Raw genomic sequence first — 24365 nt, forward strand, 5'->3', positions numbered from 1 at the left:
TCATCTCGTCAGTTCCTGAACTTCTTGACCTGACCCTTCACCAGAATGCCTTCGATTTGACCAATAAATTCTTATTAGAAATAATTTCCAATCACATTATGGAAATAAGTCCGCCATTGTAAGTATATATTCTTCTAAATCCAATGTTTGTTTTGTAATTTGTTATATTTCTTTTTATGAGTAATAAACAGTTAACAAACAAACAAACTAACATTTTCAAACTCCTTATAAGACATAATCATAGATTTAAAATTTAAAAAATTTTTAACAATATAAAAAACGAGGTTCTCAATTCGTATTTTTAACATCACCTGTTACATCCAGTACGGTTCAGTCATTTTATAAAGTGCGTGAACACCATCCGCCCACGCACCTAGCTATCTGTTTATCTGTTCAGATAAGCTACTGCCTTGGCTTAAATGCGTTTCTCTTGTTCCTCTAACAAGGAATCCACCTTGGCTACTGATATGTAATATCGGAATGCGGGCATGTTTATAAGGTTCATTAGGAATTGTGTAATTAATAGGATTTAATTTAAGACTTGCTGGTTGCGCGATATATATGTACCTACCTAACACATTTAGTTTTTAACTTTTCGTTTTTACTTATTCCATTTTTTCTTAAGAAATAAGCAAGTTAGCGTCACAGATTTGACACAAATGAAGTGTAGTTAAAATCATTATTTAACCTAGACTTATGTCTAGGTAGATAAGTTTTATTATGCCTAGTCTTACCTAATAGATTAACAAGAACCGTCTAAGTATCATAAATTTGCGAGCATATAATAACTGATGTTCCTACTAATAATATTTCTACATAAAACTGTGTGCCGTGTGGTTTCTGACATTGAAGAATTACTGCATATTTTTAACTTGGATGTCGTAAATGATGACTTAGGGATAAGCTCATAAACTTGGCATTCTTCTTAGCTATGGGCTAGCAATTTCTCATTATTTGTATCTTAATTCCATCATGACACCATACAGCTGAACGTGGCCTATTAGTCTTTTTAATACTGTTGTACTATCTGTCTACCCCGCAAGGTATTTAGACGTATATAAAAAATGTCAGTTAAATCATTTAATAACGCGAATTCTCAAACAGTTAACTTGTCGTCGAGCGTTTTATAAAAAAAACGTTCAATACGTTCAGTCGTAAGTCGTTGACCTTAACATTTTTACTTTTTTGCCTCGCTGGAATTAAATGTCGATATTGCTATCAGCAAGACAAGCATATTCTAACCCATCTACTGATACAGTATCAGAAATAACGACAAAGCTGCTAAATAAAGTGGAGGATTCATAGCGAAAAAAAAAAATATAACCAGAAATAGCATCCATTTCAGTTTATAGCAGTGATACTATCGAACACAGTCTATGTCACATCACTTGTAGTAAAAAAAAGACGATAACAAAGCTTATCTATGATCATAGTTCAGCTAGACCACGTTGAAGTACCAGGCATTCAGAAGCGGCGAAGAGATGTGTCGCTGATGGAAAAACGCAAGTACGATCTTAATGAGAGTGGACAAACTGGCTGACCGAGGGCCTCTACGAAAGGTTAGAGTGGATAAGATACATACATATGGTCACGTATATATCCCATGCGGGGTAGACAGAGCCAACAGTCTTGAAAGATAGGCCACGTTCAGCTATTTGATAGAATTGAGATTCAAATAGTGACAGGTTGCTAGACCATCGCTTAAACAAAGAATCCCGAATTTGTAAGCCTATCCTAGCCTATGGGAAAGAAATGGAGTGGTCCTATTCTTTTTTGTACTGCTGCCGGGACTGACGGGATCCACACGGCATAGTGGATATGATTGTAATAGTTATTCTTACCAGCCATGATTTTAAAACATAATTATACTTCTGTCTCATGGATGTCGTAAAAGGCGACTAAGTGATAGGCTTACAAATTTAAAATTTAGTTTTTAGGCGATCGGTTTTAACCTGTCGTTATTTGAATATCAATTCTATCATTGAGACAAACAGCTGAAGTGACCTATTGGTATTTTCGAGAAAGTTGGCTCTGTCTCTAGCAAGGGATGTGATTATATTATTATGTATTTATTAAAATTTATTTGCGCTGTCCTAACACTTACGGTAAATTTTAAGCAAGATGGTGTAATCCGAAAAGTATGTTGAAAATAAATAAAAAGCGTTATTTTTATATTAATTTTTTATATATATATTATTTTTTATGTGTAACAAAATTAAAATAAGTACATATAAATACCTATGTCTTATCCACAATAAACCAACGGCCATCATAACACTAGCCCTAAAAGGCACTGGTATCATTACACGACCGGTCCAGGTAAGTTACCACCTCCGTAGCGCACTGAGCTCCTGGTAGCCCGATCAGTGTTGCCAACACCAATGTAGACTTAAACTGTAGATTATAATATATAATCACGTGTTTATCCCTTATGAAGGAGAGAGAGCCAAGTCTTGAAATACTGAAACTGAAGTTCTGTAGATTAGCTTTAAAGAAAATATAAGTTTGTTTTTTAAACTGAGCCATTGTTTTTCGAGATTGAGGGTCTATTTTTAGTGACTTACTGGGTGGAATGAGATTTCTTTTTATTATTTTTTTTTATATTGGTCACGTATATATATTAAATTACGCTTCTTTCCTGGAGGGGTAGGCAGAGAGTACATCTTTTCTTCATCCACAATCATAACATGCACGCTCGTCGTGTATTCATGAGCTTTCGCCAAAAATTTCAACAAAATTCTATGTATAATGAGGAGAAAAAGTTAAATATTGAAGTCTACTATAATAACTGAAAACTTGACATCGAAAATTGTAGATCTACAATTAATACTGGTATGCTGGCAACACTGGCCCGACTCCAAGCATCAAGTGTTGTTTTTATCCATCCATGTTTGTATTGCCATCGAGACGGTTACCTAGACTATTGAAGTTATTTATCGAAAATACAACTTTGAGTACACAAGTGTAGAATATATTTTGGATTGATAGACTTAGCTAATGTTAGGTGCGGTCATTTCATTCACATTTCTTGCGCTTTATTGGTATTTTTGTGTGACGTGCAGGATCTATATTTTTTAAGGGTTCCGTAAAAACCTGTTTTATTTCTGTTAATAATCTTCGAGATGCAATAAGTAAAAACAAATTCACGCATTATTTAACTAATTTGCTTATATCTTTGTTAGAGGAGTTCCTTAAGTAGTTTATAACTTAGTTATTAATAAGTAAGTAAGTAGGTAAGTAAATGCTTTATTGTTCACTAAAGGAGTACATTACAAATATGAAACAGTACTGACAGTACAAAGGCGGGCTTATCCCTAAGTGAGTTATAGTTGATTTTACATACATACACACAATCACGTATGTATCCCTTGTGGGGTAGACCGAGCCAACAGTCTTGAAAAGACTGATAGGTCACGTTCAGCTGTTTGGCTTAATGATAGAATTGAGATTCAAATAGTAACAAGTTACTAGCCCATCACCTCCTAGAAGAATCCCAAGTTTATTACATACATACATACACATACATATAGTCATGCCTATATCCCTTGTGGGATAGACAGAGCCAACAGTCCTGTAAAGACGTTAGTAAGCCTATCCCTTAGTCGCCTTTTACAACATCCATGGGAAAAAGATGGAGTGGTCCTATTCTTTTTAGGACTGGTGCCGGGAACCACACGGCACGGTTTTTTACGGCACACTTCATACCAATTACCCAAGTAAATTACAAATAACTTTTCCAAATTGTGAAGGTACAATTATATACCTACATACAATATTTAAACGTGTAAAACTACAACTGATACTTATATCTGTTTTTATATACAATAAATAAATGTTCACGTAGAATATTAATTCGTGATATGCGACTAATTGCTTCGGTATTGTCGCCGATGTGCGCCGGCATGTAGGAGGCATGTACGAGGCATGTACGGCGTTTATTGGCGAGTTCCTGTGTCAAACGTGGTATTTTTCTAGGGAATATTTCTTACGTGATGATATGTCGTGTACTTATGTGTCATTGAAGGGGTTTTTAGTCACTATAAGAATGCTATTGATAGAGTTTTCTGTTACTAAGGCATGTTAAACTGACGTCCAATTTAAGAGTAAATTGATGGAAGGTAATATGCTGGCTGTGGAATTAAAAATGATAGATAATAAATTAAATACTGGCAATGCCGTGTGGTTTTGGGCACTTAGAATAGATCCACTCCATTTTACTGTGCATGTCGTAAAATGAACATACACACATACATAAAATCACGCCTCTTTCCCGGAGGGGTAGGCAGAGACTACCTCTTTCCACTTGCCACGTTCTCTGCATACTTCCTTCGCTTCATCCACATTCATAACTCTCTTCATTCAAGCTCGGCGGTTTCGGGTACTTTTGACCTGACCCTTTACCAGGACGTCCTTAATTTGATCAAGATACGTTCGTCTAGGTCTTCCCACTCCGACCTTTCCCTCCACACTCTCCTTGTATATCTGCCTAGTCAACCTCTTTTCATTCATCCTCTCCACATGACCGAACCATCTCAACATACCCTTTTCTATTCCTGTAACTACATGATAAAATAAAAATAAATAAATAAATATATACGGGACAAATTAAACAGATTGAGTTAAACGGCCGAGGTGGGATTTGAACCTGCTTCACTGCGCATAGCGCCAGTCTGATGATTAGACCACCGACGCTTTTAACTATTATACTTCCGAAATTCCCACGGCATCGAAGCCGCTGGCAACAGCTAGTCTCTCAATAAACGTGGCCACGTCATTATTTCATAATAGTTGATGCCTCTAGGCAAATTATGCGATATCCTCGCAATTTTCTCTCAACTCCAGTAGCCTAACTACATATAATTATCTGATGATGCACTGGTATTGGTGAGAGATGATACATACATACATATAATCACGTCTATATCCTTTGCGGGATAGACAGAGCCAACAGTCTTGATAGGCCACGTTCAAATGTTTGGCTTAATGATAGAATTGAGATTCAAATAGTGACAGGTTGCTAGCCTATCGTCTAAAAGAATAATCCCAAGCCTATCCCTTAGTCGCCTTTTACGACATCCATGGGAAGGAGTGGCCCTATTCTTTTCCTATTGGTGCCGGGAACCACACGGCACTAGAAGATAATACTGTCTCTTTTTTATCTAGAAGGTTCAGAATTAAATGTTCATTGAACCGAAAATGAATTAGATTTGTAATATTCTTAACTTCATACATACTGCATACCACTACTGCATCTCTTGCCGATGGACGTCGCAAAAGGCGACAAAGGGATAAGCTTATAATGGGATTTTCTTTTCGGCGACGAGCTACGAACCTGTGACTATTTGAATCTCAATTCTGTGATTGAGCCAAACAGCTGAGCGAGACCTTTCAGTGTTTTCAAGGATGTTGGCTCTGTCTTCCACGCAAGGGATGAAGACGTGTCTGTATATATGTATATTCGAGTATATATACCGTTCGATAATAGACGCCCTTCAAAATATATACCAATGTATCATTTTGATTCATACTCTTATGATAACACGCGAAGTGCAGTTTTGTATAAAAACACTAACATTATACGGGGCGTTTGAATGCCCGCTAATGTTAGTTTCGTGAATTGAACAAATTTTAAACTCATTTTACAAAAGGTAGTTGTTGTTTAAAGGTAAGAGGCGAAGTAGGTAAAATTTGAAAATTTTTTAACTAAATTTGTTTCTTTTAAAAGAATTTAAAAAAAAAATTAGCTGAACTTGGGCTATCGGTATTGAAAAGACTGTTGGCTCTGTCTACTTTTTATCCCGGCTTTCCCGCGGGATTGATAGGGTTTCTGTGCGGACGAAGTCGCGGGCGGCCTCTAGAATAATATGATTTATGAATAATTAAAAAAAAAGTTCTACCACGTGGTACGGTGTGTTCTTTAACTACTTCGCCACTTACCGAAAAACAAGAACTTCCTTTTGTAGAATGAGTTAAAAAATATGTCGTGTGGTTCCCGGCACCAGTGCAAAAAAGAAGAGGACCACTTCATCTCTTTCCTATGGATGTCGTAAAAGGCGACTAAGGGATAGACTTACAAACTTAGGATTCTTTCTTTAGGCGATGGGCTAGCAACCTGTCACTATTTGAATCTAAATTCTATCATTAAGCCAAACAGCTGACTATTGGCTCTGTCTAACCCACAAGGGATATAGACGTGACCATATGTATGGGTTAAAAAACCGCAATACAAAGCAAGCGTTCGTTTTCACGCGCATTAGTGCCACACATGCCAATGACGTTGGTCCATAAATATGCACGAAATTGAGCGACGGGAGGCCAGTGCGGTTTTGACGTGTCAAATATTAAGACTTAATGTTTTACGACTTTATAAATATATATACTAGCTGTGCCCGCGACTTCGTCCGCGTGGAATAGTTTATTTGGGCATCATTGAAGAATTCAAGGATGAATAATTTTCCCCGTTTTTATTTTCACATTTTTAATTATTTCTTCGCTTCTAAAAGTTGCAGCGTGATGACTTCCTCGATAAATGGTCTATAAACACACAACAGAAAAAAATGTTTCAATTCGAACCATTAGTTCCTGAGATTAGATTATCACGTCTTTTTCCCTTACGGACTAGACAGAGCCAATAGACTCGAAAAGACTGAAGGCCAAGTTAAGTTGTATGGCTTAATGATAGGATTCAGATTCAAATAGTGACAGGTTGCTAGCCTACCCCTTAGTTGCGTTCTCGAAAAAATAAATATAACACGTTCAGCTGTTAGGCTAAATGATAAAATATTTAAAATTTTAATAAAAGAACTTAACTTGAAAGTTACTATTTTCTATAGTTTATTTGGTGCGTTAGCTCTCGGCCTATAAAAAAAAGTGTATTTCATGTAAAGAAAGTGTGCATCATTTCGATGATTGATTGATCCCCGATAAACCGATTAACCGTAAAACCTCAATTGTAAATTAATTTGTGTCTAGAGACCGATCATTAAGTAATAAGTAACGAATATTTTAATATTAAAAATATTGTGGTCTCACTTTTTATCCAACTTCAGCGGAAGAAGGGTTATGTATAGAATTTTGTTTTCATTTTTTGTAACAAATATTCACATTCCATTTATTGGTTTTGTTATCACCTCTTTAATTTGGTAGTAATCGTTACTAAATCATAATTGAATAATCTTAAAAAAATATGATATCCGAAACATTATTTTTTCAGGAACTAAGTACTCTTCGCAAGACTAAAATGTCATTTATAGATTAAACACATTATTGTTAACTAGTTAGTAAGAACATTTTTATGAAGAGCAAATAAACGTTTATTTATTTATTATAATTGAACAATACCGTGCCGTGTGCCGTGTGGTTCCCGGCACCAATACCAAAAAAGAATAGGACCACTACCTCTCTTTCCCATGGATGTCGTAAAAGGCGACTAAGGGATACGCTTACAAACTTGGGATTCTTATTTTTAGGCGATGGGCCAGCCACCTGTCACTATTTGAATCTCAATTCTACCATTAAGCCAAATAGCTGAACGTGGCCATTCAGTCTTTTCAAGACTGTTGGCTCTGTTTACCCCGCACGGGATATAGACGTGATGTATGTATGTAATAGTTTTGAAAAATATCGTTTAGAAGTTAACAAAAGTCTTGCATGGGCTATCGTATGTAAGAGTATTCAAGCTTCAATAACTAGATGTATTAATTATGGTGATACATATCATAATATATGTATCTATTTGATCAAACACGTGGCATATTATATCAAAAGATGTGAAGATACACGCTTATGGTATAGTATACTGTCTATTTTTTTAATTGACTATTATTATATTATTTAATATTGATTGATTGACTATGTAATAACAATTTTAAACATTACAATCTGTCGTCACCTGTGTAAGTTTACTTAGCTCTCAGTCTTCTCGAGACAATTGGTTCTGTCTACCCCGTAAGGGATAAAGATGTCACTATATGTTATGTTTGTGTTTGCACGAGACTCCTCGCGCGTGGAAAGTCCTATGTCTTATGATATACTTCACCGAAAAAAAATATTTACAATTTATAAATTTAGTACATACATATGGCCACGTCTATACCCCTTGCGGGGTAGACAGAGCGAACAGTCTTGAAAAGACTGAATAGCCACGTTCAGCTATTTGGCTTAATGATAGAATTGAGATTTAAATACTGACAGGTTGCTAGCCCATCGCCTAAAGAATAATCCCAAGTTTATAAGCCTATCCCTTAGTCACCTTTTACGACATCCATGGGAAAGAGATGGAGTTGTCTTATTCTTTTTTTCATTGGTGCCGGGAACCACACGGCACAATAAATAAATTTAGTACGGATTCATTATTTCATTAAACGTAAGTATTTATAAAAGGGAACAAAGTAAACAGCAGTGATTTATTTTACATCAATTAGCTAATACAATAAATCAGACTTACAATACCGGTTTTAATTATATTATTATCAATTAATAACTAAAAGATTGACAGACTTGATTGATAGTTTTGCTGTTGCAACTAAGTTCAGTTAAAGTCAGTATCTTAGTTTACATGATATATGTATACTTATAGTCACACCTTTATCTCTTGCTGGGTAGACAGAGTCAACAGTTTTGAAAAGACTGGAAGGCCACGTCACGTTAATTTATTTAAAGATTCAAATAGTGACAGACTGCAAATTCATCGACTACAAGAAGAGTGAGTGAAAAGTTTATTAATCGGTATCGGGTATCGTAAAATGCGACTAAGGGATAGGCCCTTAGTCGCATTTTACGATACCCAGGTGAAAGATATGGACTGGTTCTATTCTAAAGCATGATAACAGGAGCATGCTCAAATTTGTTACATTAATATACGACTTTTGACAAATAGTCACTAAATACAAGTCTAATTCCAGTCTATATTAGGTACATTCGCCATTGATGCCTTATCTAAGTCTTGCGTAAGTTAACCACTTACTAGTACCAGCTACATTCCAGTAATGACAAATGGTCGTTGACAAAACACTTGACATTGATGTGACAGATTTAAGGCTAACTTGCAAATAGTAATTAATTTCGTCAAGATAATGGCTGCCTTCGTGTTAATCAAGACTCGTTAAGATTACGAGTGTGTTAGATATCTGACAGAGTTTTTAATAAATTAAATTAGAACATTAGAAGGAATAGGACCACTCTATCTCTTTCCTATGGATGTCGTAAAAGGCGAGTAAGGGATAGGGTTATAAACTTTAGATTCTTATTAGCGACGGGCTAGCAACCTGTCACTATTTAATTATCTCAATTCTATCAATAAGCCTAAAAGCTGAACGTAGTATGTAGTCTTTCAAGACTGCTGGCTCTGTCTACCCCGCAAGGGATATAGACGTGATTATATGAATGAATAAATGGTGAATATTTACATTTTTTGAAGTGACCGGTTGCTAGCCCATCGCCCTAAAAGAAGAGAGCCAAGTTTAAAGCCTTGCCCTTGATACACTTTTACAACATGCACGGGAAGCGAAGCACTTATAACAATTTGAAAAATCTTTTTTATTGACGATATCAAAATAATAAAAAAATAATTTAATCACCAGCAAGAAGTATTTTTTAATCACTTATTTCATCAAAAAATATTTTTTCCGTGCTCATGATTAATTGATAAAACCCAAAAATAACATTTGAAAATATCGAAAATGACCAATGAAAACTCGATTCTAAAATAAATCGTAACTAAAATATAAATTTAACACCAATCGTTAAATGTAAAATAAACACTTTACATCGATTCGTAACGACGTCTATAAACATGAAACATTTTAAAACTCTCATCGCCCATCGGATTCCGCCGGTTATGGACAAAAAAATCGAATTAATACAGTTCCAAGTCATAAAGTGTCGATAAATCGAATGTACTCTGGGATAAAATAAAATACTGGATCGTGGACAAACCCAGTAGCAACCAACTGTCTCGAAGTACTTACCCGACGACTCGAAAAAAAGAGAACAATCAAGATTTATTGTGTATCGATCTCGAAAAGAAATCGAATGATGCTGTTAAGGTGCGATTCCGTTGAACGCGGATATGTTTAGCTATAATGCGATTTTCGTATGTTTATGAGAAACGTTTAATGTATGATTACAACAGCACGGAAATAGAGGTTTATTGATTGCATGCAATATTTGATTTAATAAAGAATTAAACCGTATGGGATTTAGTTAAAAATTTGCAAAAACGACTTTCTTCATATAACATCTCTTCTCTCTCTTCTTCTCTCTCTTCTTCTCTCTCTCTTCATACATACAATATCCTAATAAATTGCAATTGAATAACAATGTATAATTTGTAATACAGTTATTTTGCAACGATTCTATCTGTAATGATATTTATAAGTTATAAATAAATAAATAAAATATTTTTATAAGAGCTTCGATGAAAAAAGGAACAACTTTTTCGAGATTCGCGTTGATTTGTAGCACTTCTTATTTGTTTAACATTCCTTATCTTTGTTTGTTGTATATTTATGAATATTTGTTATTAACATATAAAAACTAAAATGGTATAGTCATTATGTTTATACACTTTAGCGTTTTCAAATGTTCTGTATAAGTAAGAAAAATACTCAATTCTCTCATGATAAATTGGTACTCTATACAATCTCGTCTCGTCTCGTCTCGTAAACCTTCGTCGCCATGAAACTAAAGCTTAACATTTCTCCATCTCTTTTCAACATACGAGACAAACGCACCCATCTCTGTCTGTTTCATTCAATAATCTCTCAGGATAGCTGATCTTATTTTCGATTAAATATGACGAATGAAAGATTTACAATGTACGCTGACCGACGGTTAATTTATCCATTAAACGCTAACTGATTTGTATAAAGATTTTCTTTTTTGTATTGTAATGAGTTTTTGTTGCTACCGAATGAAGTAAGTAGCGATGTTTCATATCGATTAGAGATTATTTGTTTGTTCTTGAATAGTATGAGTGCTTTCATAAAAGGTATTATTGGCTTTTTGTATCGTTAACCCTTAACAACCCAGTAAGCTTTACAAACGTAACTGACCAGAAGTGTCCAACGGACACCATGTATACTTCTGGAGAAAAAGATAATAGTTATAAACTGTAATGTTGTTTTAAGCAATAATATTTTTTTTACACTATTCTATTACTATCTGAAATTGTTTAAACTAATTTAATATTTATTCACAAACATTACAAATATTTTTTTTTCAGAGTGCTCAGAGCATACATTTCGGTTGCATTTATCGCAACATTGTTTAAATGTTCTGGATATTTATGCAGGACAAATGTGACATACTTATCAGGTTTACTCGGTAAATATTGTTTGAATGATACGTCCTCGAAAAGGTACTCACTGCTCATCAATTGTCAGGTTTTCTCCTGGCAAATAAAACTTTTTTAGGTTTTGATTTACACATTCCCATAACTCTCTAACAGGTGCCAGTTTTTCTTTTGACTTTCCGAGAGATCTAGTATTTTTATCATCAAATCTCAAAAACCGTAGAAGCAAATCTGTTTTTACCCATTGTAGCGCGAACATACTATTGGATCTTCTATGTGTTTCCCCGGCAGTAGAACTACTTGATATGAATACCACCACGAATTATATTGTGGCGAGGAGTTCTACTTTGCTTCTCAGGTTCTAATTTCCACTTCGTTCTATCTCTGCCGTCATAAGTTTGAGTTGAAACGTATACTTGCAACGGTATATCATCATTGTCACTCCATAATTGTTCATCATCATCTTCAGAAGCTTGTACTGTCGCATTACTTTCACTATCAGAACAATTGTCAACAGCAAAATTTTTTTTCATCTTCGCTATGGAATTGATGCACATAACTGTTTTCGTCATCACTTTTGTCAAGAGCACATTGAATTTCATCGTCTGTTAGTTTTCTTTTAGCCATTTTATAAAACTAAAACAGATTCCAGCACTTTTATTACGTGACACACGTCTAAGTACTGATACAAAATAATCGAAACTATGAGATGCTTATACTACAACTATTCCTATTATAAACAAATTCTTTGTGATTTATAATAATTACCCACTCACTGCAACATAATTCTGAGTACAATGTAAAAAAAAACAGTCTACCTTCATACTCGAGCGCAACAAAGTGTTACTGTGTCTATCGGACACTTGTGGGTCGATAAGTTACTATTTTAATTTTTTGTAAATAAATGCTATATGAAGGATATTGTAAATATTTTTATTACAGTTTTAGAATCTTAAAACCTTGCAGATAGAATAGATAATAGTGGTTTTTCGTAAAAATGAAAACTTAACTTTTAATTCGTAAATGAACAAAAAAATGTGTCCGCGAGACACTTGTGGGTTGTTAAGGGTTAAGATGTATAGGTAAATGAGTTGTAATAGGAAGTAACTCTTAAGAAAGTTGAGCACTTAAAATATTTTTAGGCCCATTCAAAATATTTACGGTCTTGAGATTAAAAATATATTATAATATAGTTCATTGATAACACAAAATATAAAGACAATGGTTAACAGTGTTAACCCCTAGAGTAATAACTTTGTCTGAAGAAAAAATAATTTATGGTTAAAACTTTTATAAAAAAAAATTATTGAAATTACTTTTAAAACCTATTATTTTCTAGCCTATAACACCTGTATTCTATGACATGTTGACTATAAAAAGTGCGCTATTTCTCTGCACTGTGGTCGTAAAATAAAATATGGTACAGAAGACGGATAGGTCTTCTTTTCAGTACAGCGGTAAATGGCATTAAGAAAGTAATAGAAATGTCATTTCTTACTTATTAAAGTTAATTATTAAAAATAATAAAAAAAAAATAAGATATTCGTCATAAAATGTTTACTACAATAAAAAAAATCAACATATTTTTCGAATTTTTTCAAGAGATTACGATATTGACGCCATACTTGTTCGACTTGAAACCATATTTGGTCTGGTGCTGGGTGTAAATTTTCAGTACCTATTATCGAGTTAGTTTCCCATGGCCTCAAAGTCTCAAACTTACTTTAGGGTTAGCTCAATCTGTGTAATTCGTCCGTTCCATTTAAAACCCAAATTTCTCTTCTATAGCATTAATATTTCATAGTCGTGCGCCGGCGCAATTACTGAAGTGTAAATATCATGTGTTTTATAAATCGCATCGGGGGAAAAACGCTGGACATAATAACGCTAATCGACATAATCGGTTAGAATAACGGTAACAGACGTTATTTTCGGAGTAGACAAACTGGTTTTCTTGATTGACTGACCAGAATAATGGTTTCACGGGGATGAATTTAATTATTTTTTAAGTTTAATTGATGAAGTTTTATCGAAAATAGTTTTTCATATTAATTAAATTAACTCCAACTCAAGGACTTAATGTGTAATCTATACTAATAATATAAAGCTGAAGAGTTTGTTTTACTCTGAGCCTCTAAGGTTAACCAAAAACTCATATATTAGGCGTTCATTCATTAATTTAGTCACGTCTATATCCCTAGCGGGATAGACAGAGCCAACAGTCTTGAAGAGACTGATAGGCCATGTTAAGCTGTTTATCTTTATGATAGAATTGAAATTCAAATAGTGACAGATTGCTAGCCCATCGCCTAAAATAAGAATCCCAAGTTTATAAGCCTATTCCTTAGTTACCTCTTGCGACATCCATAGGAAATGAGATGGAGTGGTTGTTACGAACTCCTTAGAGTGTTCCAAACTCCTTTGTAAAGGACAAACATTTTGTAATTAAAAATAAGAAAAATAAATGACAGTCTGTTTTAAGCGTGCATCATCTTTTCTTTACCAGCGTAAATATTTTCAGCATATTTCCTATAGTGGTCCTATTCTTTTTTATATTGGTGCCGGGAACCACACGGCAACTAAACAAGACATGCCATAACATAACAATATTTTCACAAAATTTACACAAACCACTTACACCTACCATTTCAATCATATAGAAAGCAGGATATATTTTACACTTAAGATTTCTATTTATTAGAAAACTAGCGGAGGTGCCATAATCATCGGCTTTCTACGACTTATCGATATAAATTTACATCGTATTCGGTACCAAAATGATTTTAAATCGATACTCGATGGGAGGCATAGAGTACTTTCGTTGAGAGCCGACGCCGTTGGCGATAAGAATTATAGTGTACTGTGAAAGTGGAGAGGAAATTTTAATACGTGGTAGTGTTAAGGCCAAGTTTTTTAAACAGTACATACATACATGCGTGCCGTGTGGTTCCCGGCACCAATACATAAAAGAATAGGACCACTCCATCTCTTCCCCATGGATGTCGTAAAAGGCGACTAATGAATAGGCTTATAATCTTGGGATTCTTTTTTAAGCGATCTCAAATCTCAATTCTATCATAATGTCAAACAATTGAATGTGGCTAATCAATATTCAAGACTGTTGGCTCTGTCTACCCCGCAAGGGATATAGACGTGATTAGGATATGTATGTTTGTCATAACTCAAAGCTTATTTATTTGCCATAGGTAAATGTGATAGTTATAACATTTAAGATTCACAGTTTTCTAAGCATATGTGTTTGTCATTTCTTAATTTAATTAACATGAATTAAAAATAAATACACTTGCAGCTTCTTAACAATGAACGCGCCCAAAACTCGAAGTAAAATCAAATGCTACATATGATCACGTCTATATCCCTTTCAAGACTGATAGGCCACGCTCAGCTGTTTGGCTAACAACGTATCAATCAAACTGAAACATAAAATCGCGTGTAAAAGCGATCATTTCTCGAGAACGGCATGAGTCCGAATAATTTATGTTTATGTATGCAGAAATGTACAAAGTGGGCGCTTTACGATCGCCAACGATCGGAGGTGTTAACAGGAATCCGAGCTCCCTAATTATAACGATTTACAACCCAAATAGGGAGGACTTGAGGTGATGATGAAACGTCAATTATTCAGATTTATTCTCTTTATTGTTTCTACAATCATTTGATTTGCCGTGTGGTTGCCGGCACCAATACAAAAAAGAATAGGACCACTCCATCTCTTTTCCACGGATGTCGTAAAAGGCGACTAAGGGATAGGCTCATAAACTTGGGATTCTTTTTTAGGCGATGGGCTAGCAACCTGTCACTAGTTGGATCTCAATTCTATCTTTAAGCCAAATAGATGAACGTGGCCATTCAGTCTTTTCAAGACTGTTGGCTCTGTCTACCCCGCAAGGGATATAGACGTGACTATATGTATGTATGTATGTATGCAACCAGTTAATTATACGAGGGAACAAGTTGCCCGCCAACTCTTCATAGAGGCACTATCACTCAAGACACTTTAAAACTCAATTACGCGAGGACTGTCCATCAACCAGTTAGAACCAGTTTGTTCGTCTGTTTCGCAAGGCTGGTCCGCCTGACCTGTCGCCAAGGAAGGTCGGCCGGTAAGGTAGCTTTGACGATAGAAATATGTGGACATTACTAAATATAAATAAATATAAATATATACAGGACAAATTACACATATTGAGTTAGCCTCGGAGTAAGTTCGAGACTTGTGTTACGAGATACTAACTCAACGATACTATATTTTACAATAAATACTTATTTAGATAAACATCCAAGACCCAGGTCAATCAGAAAAAGTTCTTTTTTCATCATGCCCTGGCAGGGATTCGAACCTGGGACCTCCTGTGTCACAGACAAGCGTACTACCGCTGCGCCACAGAGGCCGTCATTACTAAAGTTTTTGTTTTTTTTTCGGCCTGTAGTAAAATCCTACTAATATTATAAATGCGAAAGTTTATGACTACCAATGTCAGGATGTCAGTATGGATGTTTGTTACTCATTCACGCAAAAACTACTGAATCGATCACGATGAAATTTGGTATGTAGGTAGCTGAAGACCCAGAATAACATATAGGCTACTTTTTATTCCGGAGTTCCTGCGGGATTGATAGGGTTTCCATGCGGACGAAGTCGCGGGCGGCCTCTAGTGTAATATATTTTCAAAATAGTATACAAATTATCACAGTTAATAATATTGTGTAACTTGGTCGTTGACTTGTACCCACTAAAAAAATTTTCAATGGCCATTCATATAAAATTTAATATAATAATACAAAAAAATGCAGTAACGAACCTTGGACTTGGCACGACTCTGTCTCGATTTTATTACTTTTTAGAGCTAAACAATTTCCATCGAGCTAGTTTTTTACATAATATTTTTGGTGAGATTATATATTTCTTGTATAATATTATATAGTAGCATCCACACAATGCTGTCATGTAGACATCTCGCAGCTATCTGTATCTCGAACGTAAACAAGCTTCGGCAGTTTCTGCAGGTCCGCTCCGGGGTCTAATCTGTGGACCCTGCACACTTAGGTGCTAGATCATTATAGTATTAAAGTATACATACATACATATGGTCACGTCTATATCTATATATATAGAGGTTTATTAATGAAACAGCCAACTTAATATGAAATACCAGCACCAGCGATAAATGCGCGATGGATGTGCGATCTATACTCGTCCGCTGCACAAATATTCGTTAAAAATTATACGTCTATATCCCTTGCGGGGTAGACAGAGCCAACAGTTTTGAAAAGACTGAATAGCCACGTTCAGCTATTTGGCTTAATGATAGAATTGAGATTCAAATAGTGACAGGTTGCTGGCCCATCGCCTAAAGAAGAATCCCAAGTTTATAAGCCTATCCCTTAGTCGCCTTTTACGACATCCATGGGAAAGAGATGGAGTGGTCTTATTCTTTTCAACTATTTGGCTTAATGATAGAATTGAGATTCAAATAGTGACAGGATGCTAGCCCATCGCCTAAAAAAGAATCCTATGTTTATAAAGCCTATCCCTTAGTCGCCTTTTACGACATCCATGGGAACGAGATGGAGTGGTCCTATTCTTTTTTGTATTGGTGCCGGGAACCACACGGCAAATTAAAGTATTTTTAGTGCAAAGAGCAAATAACTAGTTTAAAATTTTTGAATTCAATCGTTTATATAACTGTTTGGATACTGAAAAATATCTGGAGGGACGAGAGTGCGTCTGCCAAGACGAGCCATGCGAAGAAGAGGGGCACAACTAACCTTTTTCAAAAATACTTGTATTTAGAGTTAGAATTTCCTGACACAAGTCTCGAAAATTACTTCTAGGCTAACTTTATTAGTGATTCGACCCGTATTATTGTGTCATATCTTTAATATATTATGTAAAATCTAAATATACAAAGGGATGATAGATATCAATTAAAATATACCTTATGTTTTACTTATTTTTAGAATATGAACGTGAACCTGACTCACCTAATCCAGGGTCACGGTTCAAAGTCGCACCCCGGGCTCCTCTCCAGAGGTGAGGATGCAACCGGGACTAGTCGGGGGTAAAAACGGACCAATCTAGAGGGGAGAAAGGGGGGTATCAGCTGCTCTTTCGCGCCCGTACCTAGCTACGCCCGTGCCTCATTAAGCAGTAGGAGTTGTATATTTTTAGATAGATAATATATTCAATGACGTCACTTTAACGTCACAAACATGATTAAAATAATATTTTCTCATCTTAACCACCCATGTTTAACAGGACATCAAAATGTCGTCAAATAAGCATAACTTAGTGTCGAGTCGCCATATGCCACTAATTAACTTAATGAAGAAGGTCGTAAACATCTTTGTTTATTGTTTATTATCGGAACAACTTAATTTGGTCGGATTTACGAAAACAATTTCGTGGAAAAATTCTCGATTAATGTAGGCGAGGAAGGAATCTTTGCAAAAAAAAAAATATATTACTACTCAAATGATTTTTTTATGAACTCTATTCTACTTTTTAGTCTGTTTTAAACTAGCCGCCTACAACGGCTTTTCCCGTAACATAAATATAGCCTATGACATCTGTAAATGATTTCCTTTTTAAAGGCGATATATTTTTTTATAATCGGTTCAGTATATCCAAAGATTAGCTCTTACAAACAAACAAAGTAACAAACTTTTACATATTTATAACATAAGTGTAGGTAAACATTTATATTTTTTGATTTAATTTCGCCTAACCCAAGCTTTGTAGTCATCACCTTTTATTTAAACGAATATAAACAATAAGAAACATATTTGACTAAAAAACTAAAATGTATCTACTAAGGAAACTGGAAGTAAACATCTAAAAAGCAATACTTTTAGTCAAGAACCTTATATTTAAGTAAAAGATGTTTTGAACATAACATTGTGTGTTTGTCAATCGATAAAACTCATTATCTCAGCAACATGTTTTGACGCCATCGCTGCTAGATGACAGGCTCTTAAACAAATATGGACGGTTGCGGCCAAACGGAAAATTCACAATGTGGGTGTTTATAATGTAGCTTTCAATATCTTCACTAATATATACTAATATTAAAAAGCTAAAGAGTTTGTTTGTTTGAACGCGCTAATCTCAGGAGCTACTGGTTCGAATTGACAAATTATTTTTGCGTTGAATAGACCATTAATCGAGGATGGCTTTAAGCTATATAAGATCACACTGCAACTATAAGGAGCGAAGATATAATGGAATATGTGAAAAAACGGGGGAAATTATTCATCCTTGAGGGCTTCAATGATGCCCAAAATAACTGTTCCACGCGGACGAAGTCACAGGCACAGTAATATTATAAAAATGGGAAAGTTTGTGACGAAAAATCTACACACATACATACATAATCTTGGAAATACTGAAAGGCCACGTTCAGCTGTATGGTTTTATCATAAAATTTAAATTAAAATAGTGACAGATTGCTAGCCCTTATAAGCCTTTTAGTACCTGCTAGACTATTGGCTCAGTCTACCCCGTAAGTTGTTATATGTATGTATGATTCCTCGCAAATTTTTCCTCTTAGTTTGCTATTCATTTTCCAGTACTGAACAAGAGATTCCATCTCAAGGAATTAGTGTTCAACCCGTTCAAAATAAGGTGACCGATTAAAATGCGTGATCAGCATGAAAGCAAAGGTTCAAATCCTACCTTAGTCATAAAGGTACCAATGACTGTTTTGTTAGTTATCATTACTTTGAAGGCTAATGCTCTGACGGTTGGGGAAACATCGTGAGGAAACCTGCTGCTAATGCCAGCAGGAAGAATATAATATCAGAGCTGATGAACGGCAAGAGAAAAATAAAGTTCTTTTGTTAACCTTCAGAAATTAGCCACGCGAAAGTGAATCCTAACGTGTGAAATATTGATGTAGAATGAATTATGTACGTGATAACGTTTTATTACCACAAATGTTGGACAATATCTGTGTTATAACGAAGTAACCTTGAATTTATAGTCTTTACGAAATAAGTAGGTAGGTACTGTCGGAAGAAAAATAATAATAATTGTTTTTTCTTCATAATTAGTAATAATTCTTGAATGGTAAAAAGATCTTGTGCCGTGTGGTTCCTGGCACCAATAGCAAAAAGAATAGGACCACTCCATCTCTTTCCCATGTACATATGTCGTTAAAGGCGACTAAGGGATATGTTTATACACATGGGATTCTTCACACAGGCTAGCAACCTGTCACTATTTGAATCTCAACTCTAAGCCAAACAACTGAACGTGGCCTATCAGTCTTTTCAAGACTGTTGGTTCTGTCTACCCCGCAAGGGATATTCGTATGTTTGTATATTTTTTACCTTTCGTACACTTATTCTGCTGACCCTACCGAGGCTGGTGCGATGCCACGGGACGGGACCACTTTATTGGACCATAAACCGGCCGCTATCCATACACCGTTACTTCGGAAATTTATTTCGTCAAAAACCACTGACGTAAATTAAACATCTATGGGACTACTTTCTTGGGACATTCCGAATTCTACTTAAATCTACTATATCTATAAAAATCTTGTAAATAAATAAATATATAATACGGGACGAATTACACAACAGATTGAGTTAGTATCGATGTAAGTTCGAAATTTTTGTTACGAGATACTAACCCAACGATGCTATATTTTATAACAAATACTTATATAGATAAACATCCAAGACCTAGGCCAATCAGAGAAAGTTCGTTTCTCATGATGCCCTCGGGATTCGAATCCGGGACCCCCGTTGTCACAGACAAGCGCACTACCGCTGCGCCACAGAGGCCGCCGAAAGGCATTTAAGGCATACTAATGGCATCTGTTGACTTATGTGTAGCAGTTATAAGACAAATATGTGAATCACAATTCGATTCCCGGTATGGTCAAGATGAATAATTATTTTTTAATTAATTGTTTTACTAACTCTAATCAGTCTTTTCATGGCTCTGTCTGCCCCGCAAGGGATATAGACGTGGATATATGTATGTATGTTTTACTTACCTCTCTGATGTACATATTATTAGTAAATTATTTAAAAAAAAGAAGTTGTCTAACTTAGCAATGTCGTATAATGCGACTAAGGGATTGGCTAATAAACTTGGGTTTGTTCTTGTAGGCTATGGACTAGCAACCTGTCAATATTTAAATCCCAATTCAGTCATAAAGTCAGACAGCTGAACGCAACCCTTCAGTTAATATTTCATTTGTCACACTCAACTTTTTTTTTGGACATCAGCAATAAACATTTTTAGCAATAATTTATCAAAGTATCTCCAAGTAAACTAATGCGGTGAGTTCAAAATGTTTGACCTTGAATTATATGAGTCCAAAAAACCCATGCATTTACCGATTAGTAACGATTAACTTCAAACGGTCACGATTAATAACAAAGTTGAAGTACGAACAGAAAGTCATGTACAATTTTTTGGCAATTTAATTGGTGCCTTCTTTGTTCATTTAATAAACATATTGAAAGAAAATAAAATGTAAAAACGATGTAAAATATTGAACATTGTGGTAAGACATAGACTCTCCGAATTGGTCAGATTGAGTAAGCTCCCAAGTGTGGGACTTGTGTATTGAGTAGGTTTTCAAAGACGTCCGTGTTCAGACAAAAACTAAATAAAATAACAAATATTCTTAAGTGCCGTGTGGTTTAAAGCACTTGAGAATAGATAGATGATTCCTCTTGGGAACCTATTTGAATCATAATTCTTGATATTATTAAGCTAAGCCTTTTAGTCTTTTCAAGACTGTTTGCTTTGTCTACCCCGCAAGGGATGTAGACGTGATTATAATATGTCGTCATCGCTATATATACAATAATATGTATAGTTCAACTGCATTAACAACCCTGCAAATATTTAATGTCTCTATATTAAATTATATTTGCAGGGTTGTTAATGCTATATTATAATCACGTGGCTTATGTTCACATTACAATATAAGATACTGGTAATTTTACTATGGTCCAGCACTCGCGTTAGCAACCCGATTTACCTGAATTAAACGAAATCGAGAGTGGGTGAGCAGGACGCTCGTGTGAAAGTGAGATCGCATGTCATTTTTGTGGTACAAATGAAATCGTTGACTTGGTAATTGACATACTGAGATTGCGAATGTTATGGCTCGCTGTAGTTGTTGACTTCTAGAAAATTTTGCACTGATTGGCTGACATTAGACGTAATGCACACATTGATAAATAATAAATAAAATAAATAAATATATACAGGACAAATTACACATATTGAGTTAGCCCCGAAGTAAGTTCGAGACTTGTGTTACGAGATACTAACTCAACGATACTATATTTTATAATAAATATTTACATAATATAGATAAACATCCAAGACCCAGAGCAATCAGAAAAAGTACAAATAAAAAAATATATATATTAATACAGGACAAATTACACACATTGAGTTAGCCTCGAAGTATTTTATAATAAATACTTAGATAGATAAACATCCAATACCCAGGCCAATCAGAAATAGTTCTTTTCTCATCATGCCCTGAACCCGGGACCTCCGGTGTCACAAACAAGCGTACTACCGCTGCGCCACAGAGGCCGTATAACACAAGGATATAAGTGTATTCAAACAACATATTGATATAAGTTATATCCTATTGCACCGCCGGTTTTGCTTGTCCATTCAAAGCATACATACATATGGCCACGTCTATATCCCTTGCGGGGTAGACAGAGCCAACAGTCTTGAAAAGACTGTATGGCGACGTTTAACTATTTGGCTTAATGATAGAATTGAAATAGTGACAGGTTGCTAACCCATCGCCTATAAAGGAGTTCCAATTTTGTAAGCTTTACCCTTAGTCGCCTTTCAAAGCATCAGTGTTGCAATATTTTATTACCCGGAAACATGACCGAATGACCAATATATTGGCATTCATATCACGTGCCAAAATGCCGCTTTACATGCGCAGCTGATCCATTATGGGCAATTATCTGATCGCATTTTTGTTCCTAATGGCTTTGTTTTGGTTCACTACAAGTACCTACATGTAGGTGCATCCCTATTCAAATTATTCTGTTATTGTGATCCATTATCGTTTTAAAACATTAAGAAATAGTTGTTACAGTTAGGTAAGTTTAGGAATTCATAATTCATAAGATTAATATTAATAATAATTAAAAAAAAACTTAACGGTCTACATGCATGAAATCTCTAATATCGCGATTTAGCATACTCGCTATGATTGGCTGTGGCGTGTGACGTTTGAGATGTCGCTATAGACTCTACGCTGCTGTGTTGAGCTCGTCATATTCTCACTGTGATTGGCTGAAGGCGTGTGACGTCATGGTGAAATCCCCACAATTAGAAACTAAATCTACCCATAAAAAAAGGTGATAACAGACTCGAATTAAATTTACAAATTGATTTATTTAGGAAGGTTCGACTTGCAGAGAATTCCTCGCGGCATTAAGTACACCTGTTGTATATTTTACGTGCGTAAACTTTGATAAATAGATGAAAATGTAAAGTAACATGAAATGTTTGTTATTTTCTTAAGAAGCCATCGGCTGAAAATAAAATCGAGTATTAGAGTAGGAGAATTAAGCTAATACTTATACAGAAGAACGAAGAGAGAAGCAGATACTTTAATCGCATCAATAATAATTTAACTTGCAATAAAATACCAAGTAATTCACACGACAAATCAAACGTTACAACAGTTATTCCAAGCGGTTACCAATTTCGTAACCAACTTAGCATGAGGCCTTATGATTTATAACTGCAGCTAAACTTGCATTGGTACATGGATGATAAATATTTTTGTAACTCGGATATTATTGACGTCTAATGTTAGTATGTAATGTCTTGTTCGCAATCTGAGTCGCATGGTTTCTGGGTTCAATTCCCGGTCAAGGCAAGATAAGTAAATAAATATATAAGGGACAAATTACACAGATTGAAATAGCCTCGAAGTAAGTTCGAAACTTGTGTTACGAGATACTAACTCAACGATACTATATTTTATAATAAATACTTATATAGATAAACATCCAAGACCCAGGCTGTTGAGAGAAAGTTCGTTTCCCATCATATCATGACCAGGATTCGAACCCGGGACCTCCGTTGTCACAGATAAGCATATTTCCGCTGCGCCACAGAGGCCGTCAAGATAGAACTAACATTTTATGTCTTGGATGTTTAAATATAGTATCTTGATTAGTTAGTAACTTGTCACAATAGTGTTATATATCTTGACACAAACTTACTTCTAGGTTAATTTTAATCTGTGTAATTTGTCCCATAATTTTTATAAATAAAGAAGTGGTTCTCAGTTCGACCTGTATGTACATTCAGTCAGAAAAGTATCGGGAATGGATTATTTATTTATGGTTCCAAATTCAAATTTTTGTTTTTTTTTGTTGTTGTTAGATTGGCACAACTGTTTTCCATTTTGGCGCGGAGTTTGAGTTGCATCTGTTGTTAACATTAAATACAGTGCTATTTTTAGTTATATCATATCTAGTGTGTATTGCTAATTTCATAATGGATAAAAACATCGAACAAAGAGTTTGTCTTAAATTTTGCATTGCCAATGGAATATCGTGTTCGGAGTCACTGAAAATGTTACAGAAGGCTTACGGTGAATCGACTTTATCAAAAACTCGTGCTTATGAGTGGTACAAAGCGTTCAAAAGCGGTCGAGATGTGATGGAAGATTTGCCTCGCTCTGGTAGGCCATCAACGTCTGCAACTGAAGTTAACATCGCAAAAGTGAAGGAAATAGTGACTGAAAATCCTCATTCAACTTTGAGAGAGATAGCCACCGAACTTTCTGTATCTCACGAGTCGATCCGTACCATTTTAACTAATAATTTGGGTATGAAACATGTTGCCGCTCGGCTAGTCCCAAAAGACCTGAATTTTTTTCAAAAACTCAATCGCATGAGAGTCGCTGAGGACATGCTAGAACGAGTCAATTCCGACCCAACATTCATGAAACGCATTGTTACTGGTGACGAGACGTGGGTTTACGAGTTTGACATGCAAACTAGTCAACAAGCTTCGGAGTGGCGC

This window comes from Amyelois transitella, chromosome 7, assembly GCF_032362555.1.
Source record: "Amyelois transitella isolate CPQ chromosome 7, ilAmyTran1.1, whole genome shotgun sequence".
NCBI classification, from domain to species: domain Eukaryota; kingdom Metazoa; phylum Arthropoda; class Insecta; order Lepidoptera; family Pyralidae; genus Amyelois; species Amyelois transitella.